We start from the raw sequence: 8,694 nt of genomic DNA, 5'->3' as shown, positions 1-8,694 counted from the left end.
AAAGTGAGACTCCCCCGACCTTGGAGGCCGAAGAGGCCCGACTGTCCGACTGCAAGGGAGATATGGTGGCCGAGGATGGAGATTTCGGTCTCATCCTGGCCGACCTGAAATCCGCGTGCTTCCTTCCGACGTGTTTAGAAGACCCAGAGGGGAAAGACCCGATGGTCGGAGAGAACGGAAGCGGCGCGGCTCCAGGCTCGGATGAGGCAGCGGGTGAAGAGGGGGCGTAAGTTCTGAGGGGGCGTAAGTTCTGAGGGTGACTTGGGTTAGATCTCTTGTGAGAGATTTTTTTTTATGTTTTTATGTTTCGGCCTTGAATGGCCTTGTTTGTATTTCGGGACTGGCCGTGTGTGGCTTTGAATCCCTGCCGCTCCGCGGCTTTCTTTTTATAGTACGATAATCGGATAACGCTTTTTTTATGAGTTTGTGAATAGTGGGGAGGAAGGTAATGAGTTGTCGTCTCATATCCTTCTTCGATTGTGAAATGTTTCATTCGAGATCTGTTTCGAGAGTTCTTCCGCGAGATGTGAACTCTGCGGGGGTGCTGAAGGTGTCGAACATAAACATAGAGGCATGGTTTAAGAATCTCTTATCTTTCGATATCATGTCTTTGAGATGTTAGAGACCAGTGCGCTGGGTTTAGGGCAAGACCTAGGTTTACTTTCGGTTTAAGGATTGTGCGGTGACTAACCGGCTATCGTTTTTCCTGTCGCGATTTCTTCCTGATTCGTATCGATGTAAAGTCCGCGATAGGTTCTCGGCTTATATGACTTGTTTGATACGAATCGAGCTTCTCTCCGGAGACCGGAAGTGCTAGACCAAAATTTCGGATTTCTTTTATAGCGCTATTATCCTTGTGTCGGATGTAAGAGAGTCATCTCCGTGAGATGGCTATGTCTGTTTAGGACGTTTGTGAGTTCGATGTGATCAGCATCGGACTTGGTGGCGCGTGCCGTTGTTTTGAATATTTTGCGCAAAATAAGTGTTAGTGTGTGCATATATATATGCCTTTTTTGTGACGGAGGTTTCGTTCGCTCGAAAGAAATAAACTTTGAGGCATCTTTTGTGACGTCTCGCGATGCTAAAGGTTGCTTCTCCTAAGCGGCCGACTAATTTCCGAAGACCTCGTTCTGATTTTACGGGTGAGGATGTTTTGATAAGTCGAAAACACCAAAATCAAGGTAAGAAGTTTTTTGATTTTTTGGGAGTATACGAGTATACGTACCCACTCCCCCCTTTTTTTAATCAGGGGGGACAGCTGAATTTGCCTTTCGACAAACTGCCTACGTACTCCTTGCGGAGATCAAGCCGTCTCGTAGTTCAGTGATTGCGAGTTGGTTTGTTTAGTGATAGTATTTTTTGAGATGCATCGCGTTCCAGGTTCTAGGGATTTTTATGCCCTGCATGTTGGCTATTTCGTAAGAACCTGGTCGGACGACTTTTTCGATTTTATAGGGACCTTCCCAGTTTGCTCCGAGTTTTCCCGCGTTTCGTTCAGCGGTGTTTTGGAAGACTTTGCGAAGGACCAGATCTCCCTGATTGAACCTACGATTCCGTACGTTGGAATTATAGTATCTCGCAGCGGCGTGCTGGTAGTTTTGAATTCGGATGAGCGCTCGATCTCGGCGCTCGTTAATGAGGTCGAGATCATCCAAGAGCATAGCATCGTTGAGTTCCTCTCGTTCGGGTAAGAACCTTCTTCGAACACCGGGAAATTCTACTTCTGCGGGAATCATGCATTCCGTGCCGTATACCAGGGCGAAGGGAGTTTCTCCCGTTGCTCGCCTTGGGGTGGTACGGTGAGACCAGAGGACTCCCTCGAGTTCGTCGGCCCATCTACCTTTTTTGGCCTCTAAGCGTTTCTTCAGTCCGTCGAGAATGGTCTTGTTGATTGTTTCAGCCTGTCCGTTGCACTGCGGATATCTGGGAGTTGACTTGTTGAGTCGTATCTTCCATTTTTCGCAGAATGCCTCGAATCGGGTGGAAATGAACTGAGACCCGTTATCGGTTACGATTTCGTAAGGAACTCCATGCCTACAGATGATGTTTTTCCATACGAAATTCTCGACTTGGACGTCTTTTATACTTGCGTACGAGTCCGCCTCTACCCATTTTGAGAAAAAATCGGTAAGGACTAGAAGGAAACGCTTTTGCTTTGAATTATGCAGAGGTCCGACAATATCCATGGCCCAGCGCATAAAGGGATAAGGCGATGTGATGGAGGAAAGAACTTCGGCCGGTTGTCGGATAGTTGGCGCATGCCTTTGGCATTTTTCGCATTTTCGTGCGAATTTCTCGCAATCTCCGATCATTGTTGGCCAATAGTATCCATGGCGTTTGATTTTCACGGCTAGTGATCTTCCGCCGGAATGGTTGCCGCAGGAGCCGGAATGTATTTCCTCCATTACTTTCCTCGCCTTTTCTCCTTCCAGGCACGTCAGGAGTGGTCCGGAGAATCTCCATTTGTAGATTTCGCCGTCCACTGTTACGTAGCGTGCGGCCTGTTGTCGGACCTTGCGAGCTGCCCATTTTTCGGCGGGCAGTTGCCCGTCGACAATGTAGTCTCGAATCGTCTGAAGCCATGGGGTATCACAGCTGTAATCAGATTGCTCTGATGGTGGTGGTATCGTAATTTCTTCTTCCTCGTCGTCTTGACCCTCTATGAGATTGACGACGACTGGCGGTCCGATACTCGGATGTTCGATGAATTCGACCGGAATTACCCTTTTGAGTCCTGGATCGGAACTTGATGCTAGGGCCGCGAGGGCGTCCGCCTGGACATTCTCGGAACGGGGGATCCGGGTAAGGGCGAAACAGTCGAAGTCTTGAGCTAGACCTTGGACCAGTTTGAGGTACGCGTCCATCCGTTCGTCTCTGGCTTCATACTCTCCGCTGAATTGACTGGCCACTAACTGGGAGTCGCAGTAAGCGTGGAGATTACGTATTTTTAAGCCGTGAGCCAAACGTAGACCTGCGATTAATGCTTCGTATTCGGCCTCGTTGTTTGAGGCATGGAATTCCAGCCTGAACGATTGTTCCAAGATCTCGCTCGTTGGAGATGTGAGACGGATCCCGATACCTGATCCTTGCTTGGATGAGGATCCGTCGACGTGGAGGAGCCAGGTGGAATTTGGTTCCTCATTGGTTATTGTTCCCGTTGGAAGTTCGACCAAGAAGTCTGCGAGCACTTGTGATTTTGCGCTCGTCCTTGGTCGGTATTCGATGTCATACTCGCTCAACTCGACCGCCCACTTAGCCAGTCGGCCTGATTGACTCGGGCTATGCAAAATTGTCCGTAAGGGAAAAGTCGTGAGGATGACGATTGTGTGGGATTGGAAATATGGTCTTAGTTTTCGGGCCGATGTTACAACCGCGCATGCCAATTTTTCCATCAATGGATACCTAGATTCGGCATCCAGCAAGGTTTTGCTTATGTAAAAAATAGGTTTCTGCTCCCCGCGTTCTTCCCTGATCAGGACTCCGCTTACGGCCGTTGCTGACACCGCGATGTACAAGAATAAAGGCTCCCCTTCCACGGGTTTTGCGAGGACTGGAGGAGTAGCTAAATAACGCTTCAGCTGTTGGAAGGCGTTTTCGCACTCTTCCGACCATTCGAATTTTTTATTTCCTCGCAGGACGTCGTAGAAGGGCAGGCACTTATCTGTTGATCGTGAAATAAATCGGTTAAGTGCTGCGATTCTGCCGGTCAGTCTTTGGACTTCCCGTTTATTCTTTGGTGAAGCCATCTCGATTAGAGCGTTGATCTGTTTTGGATTTGCTTCGATGCCGCGGTATGTGACCAAGTAGCCGAGGAATTCCCCTGATGCCACGGCGAATCTACATTTTGTCGGGTTGAGCTTCATGTTATGGGAATTTAGTTGTGCAAAGCATTCTTCGAGATGTGACACATGATCTCTTGCTTTGAGGGATTTGACGAGCATGTCGTCGATATAAACCTCCATCGTTTTTCCGAGTTGTTTGGAGAACATTCGGTTCACGAGTCGTTGGTAAGTTGCACCAGCGTTTTTGAGGCCGAAGGGCATTACCTTGTAGCACTAAGTTCCGCGATCGGTAATGAACGCAGTCTTTTCACGATCGTCGGGATTCATCCTAATTTGATTATAACCTGAGAAGGCATCCATGAAGGATAAGAGTTCGTTGCCCGCTGTTGCTTCTACCAATCGATCGATATGTGGTAAGGGGAAGCTATCCTTTGGACATGCCTTGTTTAGGTCGGTGAAATCCACGCAAACTCGCCACTTCCCGTTCTTCTTTTTGACTACTACGGGGTTGGCGAGCCAGTCCGGGTACCTTACTTCTGTTATCGACCCAACTTTAAGCAATTTTTCGACCTCATCGTTTACTGCGGCAGCACGTTCGGGTCCTAGCTTCCGTCTTTTCTGTTTGACAGGTTTGAACGTTGGGTCGATATTCAGCTCGTGACATGTTATGTTAATGTCGATTCCCGGCATATCTTCTGCAGCCCATGCGAAAGTATTAAGGTTCTTTTTAAGACAGGTTATGAGTTCTGTCCTTAAAGGTTCGTGGAGATTGGCTCCAATCTCGATGCAGCGTTCTGGGAAGGCTTCGTCGAGACATATCGTTACCACGGGTTCGCATGTTGGCTCGCGTTTTTCATCTAGAGCTGCGATACTGCGAGACTGCCAGAAGAATTCCGCTGAATCCTGACTTCGCGTATCTTTGCTGGAGGTCTTTCTCTCCGCTTTTCTAGGAGTGATTTCGAGGATCGGTCTCTTTCGCTTCAGTTCCGCGGCGAAACAAACCTGTGAAACTCTCGGATTTCCCCAAATTACCTCGACTCCGTTAGGGCTCGGGAACTTGAGGCAAAGATGGTAGGTTGATGGGATTGCGCGCATGGTGTTCAGCCATGGCGTTCCCATGATAACGTTGTAAGATGCAGGACGGTCAACGACTAGAAACTCTGTGACGTTCGTCACGGTTCCGGCTTTGACAGCGAGATTAATCGATCCATAGGCCATGGTCGTTTCCCCCGAAAGCCCCGGCAGTGGGCTTGGGCATTTCGTGACTTCGGATTGATTGATCCCCATCTTTTCGAGAGTGTCTTTGAAGATGATATCGGCCGAACTTCCGGTATCGATTAGTACTCTAGCGACGTCGATATCTCGAATCCTCAACTTGATAACAAGGAGGTCGTTTCGAGGTTTGGCTCGATCGATCGTTGCTCCCCCCTTGAATGAGATAACGTTCGCGCATGTCGAATCTTGCATACCGGTCCTGATCGTTGAGTGGCTTTTGCGGGTTAGATTGATCCGTATGTCCCCCTCCTTCTAGCGCCAAACTGTGGGAACCGAAATTCACACCGTCGATTTCCGTTTAAATAAGGAAACTAGGAAAACCCTAATTTCCCAGAAGACCCGGATATCTGCTAATTACCACACGTCAAGTAATCAGAACACGAGAATAACAGCGATAAAGTATAAGAACTCGAAAAAGAGAGCAAAGAAGATTTCCGAATTTGCGTATGAGCGTTTACAACAAGGTATAAGCCTGGGCTCGAGAGCTGTCGGCGAGATTCCTAGTTCTAGCAACCCTAAGACGGCTAAACCTAATTGAGTCGCAGCTCGAAATAACAAAAACGGAAAATTGCCTAAATTGCTCTAAGTGCTAAGTTTGCTCTGAAAAAGTTCTCTTCCATGCTCCTCGCCTAGGACTCCTTATACACTAGCTCCAAGGTCGGTTTACGCTTTTACTCTTCTGCCCTTAAGCCGTCATAGCATAAAAATGGAGATATTCCAATTTTCCCGATCTTCACAATTATCTTCAAAACTTCCGTATTTATCCGCGGAAACTTGACATTTATCCTTCCTTGTTGGCCAAGCGTAAACGTGCTGCGGTTTACGGGCTTTGGGTTAGGAAACCGTAGGATGGGCCTCGAGTCGTGTTTTAGGTCCCTTTGGGCCGTCTTCCGACTCGACACGTTTACTACGAATTTTCCGCGGTTTCTCATCCGCGAAGTTTGATCGATGAGTTGGACGGAAAACGTGGACTGAGCTTGCTACGGTCTTCGGGATATAGCGTTCGAAGATTTTGACGAGAATGCATGGATTGATGTCTGTCGATGTCCGGAAGAGTTCAATCGTTACACAGCGACCGAACTTCGGCTCGAGCCCGGTCGCTACGTAGCGACCGAGCGGGACGAGTGCTCGGTCGCTACGTAGCGACCGAGCTTTGGCTTGAGCTCGGTCGCTACGTAGCGACCGAGCGGGACGATCGCTCGGTCGCTACGTAGTGACCGAGCTTTGGCTCGATATGGATGAACCGACGTCGATCGACAGACGGTATGAATGTGGGAACCGCGCTTTCGACATGTATGGAGCCAGAAAGTTCACTTGGGAACAAAGAGACAAATATGGAGTCTACAGAGATGAGCGTGGACACGCACGAGGCGCAGCTGGTGAGATGATACCTGTCACAAAGGACAACATCAGGAAAATACTGGAAAGAGCATCTTTTTTTGAAGAGCGCCACATCTGTCTTCCAGAACATGCCACTTCCTTCACACCCACAAGACTGGCACCAGAACTCTACACCAAAGTTGAAATCGATGAGATGGTGTTTGGTATTTGTGGAGCTCAGGAGAAACTGGGAGAGGAGCTCAAAACATTGGTAGAAGATACACATCAGCCTTTGGATAGAGGCTACAATGAGCTTTTCAGATGTATGGCAGAAATGAGGATAGAAATTGAGAGTTTACGTCAGCAACTTGAGAAGGAAGCTACGACCTCAGCATCGATCGACGCACCACGTGCAACATCGATCAACGTCAGTCTTCCTACAGCTCAGATCCCTGCAGAACCGCAATGTTCAACACAACACAGGGATGAATGGGACGTCTCATACATCGACACAAGGATAAACGACGTTTACTGCCCTCTCAACAACAACATGGACTGGCTAAGCACTAAAATCGAGCTATTACAGCAAGATCTGGACACCATTCGTAAGAAGGACCAACAACCAGCCACATCGATCGACATGTGCACCTTCACATCGCTCGACGCCAAAGTCTCATCAATGAATGAGAGGCTGAGGACTTACGAGGATATGCATGACCGTTTTATATCACCAGTCATGATAGATTTAAACAAATTGTCTAGTCAATTACTTCATGCCCAAAAGGATATTGAGAACATTACTAATCAAAAATTTTTGCAGGCAAAATCAGCATCGATCGACAGGCTAAGAGGACCTTGGATCGATGGCAAGAAACCTGTGGAGTTACTTCCTTAAACAGCAGCAGAGGTTGACAAGATCACATCCAAGATCTACACAGCTCTAGACACCATGGAGGAACGACTTGACAAACGCTTGTGGGAACCGAAATTCACACTGTCGATTTCCGTTTAAATAAGGAAACTAGGAAAACCCTAATTTACCAGAGGACCCGGTCATCTGCGTAATGCAACAGGTCAGAAAATAGATGCTCAGGGAACTGTAATCCCTGATGCTGATGCTACAGGAGCTGCTCAACCTGTAGATGAGGACGCTCGATCGAAACCACTTGTCGACTACAATCGCCCAGATGAGTACTATTCCAACAGATCAGCTATTCGACTTCCGGAGATCCAGAAGCAGAATTTCGAGCTAAAGCCTCAATACTACACTCTCGTGTCGCAGATACCCTACTCTGGGTTACCGCACGAGCATCCTATGGACCATTTGGAACGGTTCGAGGATCTAATCGCTGCTATTCGGATGGAAGGAGTCCCCGAAGATTACCTGCTGTGCAAACTCTTCAGATACACGCTGAATGGAGAAGCGATGCACTGGCTTAGGCAGCAACCCACTGGATCTTTAACATCCTGGAGCGACATCAAGAATGCTTTCTTACGAAACTTCTTCGATGAAGCGCGCGCTGAAGAACATCGGAACAAAATTTCCACATTCTCGCAGAAGGCTGGAGAGTCCTTCAAAGATGTGTGGATTAGATTTAGGTTCTTCCAGCGAGACTGTCCACACCACGGATTTAACGAAGTGCAGCTGCTAAGCACTTTCTTATGTGGTCTCGCCTTACAGTATCAAATGGCTCTTGATACGGCGAGTGAAGGAAACTTCACTACTCGGAATCTGTTGGAAGCTGTGAGACTTATCGAAAACCTTGCTAACAGCAGCAGCACCAAGAACACTGACTCTAAACGGAAGAAGTCTGTAGCCTCTATCGGGAAGAAACAGATGGACGAAGTAAGAGCTAAGTTAGATGTGGTGCACGAGCTTCTTAGGAAGCAAATCTGTTCAGCTGAAGGAGAAGTAGCAGATACGGAAGGAGAAGAAAATGTGAATTACATCGGAGGTACCGAATTCCAGAAATTTGGAAACCAAGGCGGAAACAGAAACTTCTTTGGAAATGGCCAAAGAAGTAATCAAAATTCACAATTTCAAAAACCCTTCAACAACAGCAAAAGCTACTCGAACTCTTACTACCACAATTCACCACCCCAGACTCAGGAAAGCAAGATCAAAGAGATGCTTGATCGAGTACTGTTGGGACAACAACAAATCACAGTGGATTTCAACGGTAAGATAGACTCTGCCTACAACAATCTGAACACCAAAATCGAGACCTTAGGGACTCAGATGAGAAAACTTGAAACCCAAGTAATTCAGACGGGCGAGACTATAAAGATGCAAGAAGCTTTCGCTAGAGAGGCAGGA

General features: G+C 47.7%; 1 non-coding gene across 1 annotated transcript; it reads right to left on the bottom strand.

Annotated features, from left to right (window-relative positions):
- Window positions 1–7,903: 7,903 nt before the first annotated feature.
- Window positions 7,904–8,009, bottom strand: LOC125576771. Its single transcript, XR_007315197.1, has one exon. It is a non-coding gene; the product is annotated as a small nucleolar RNA R71 (small nucleolar RNA).
- Between the last annotated feature and the right edge of the window lie 685 nt (window positions 8,010–8,694).

The sequence above is a fragment of the Brassica napus genome, chromosome A7 (assembly GCF_020379485.1).
Source record: "Brassica napus cultivar Da-Ae chromosome A7, Da-Ae, whole genome shotgun sequence".
Taxonomy (NCBI): Eukaryota; Viridiplantae; Streptophyta; class Magnoliopsida; order Brassicales; family Brassicaceae; genus Brassica; species Brassica napus.
Note: the sequence above shows the minus strand (reverse complement) of the source record. Positions and strands in the feature narration are given on the sequence as shown.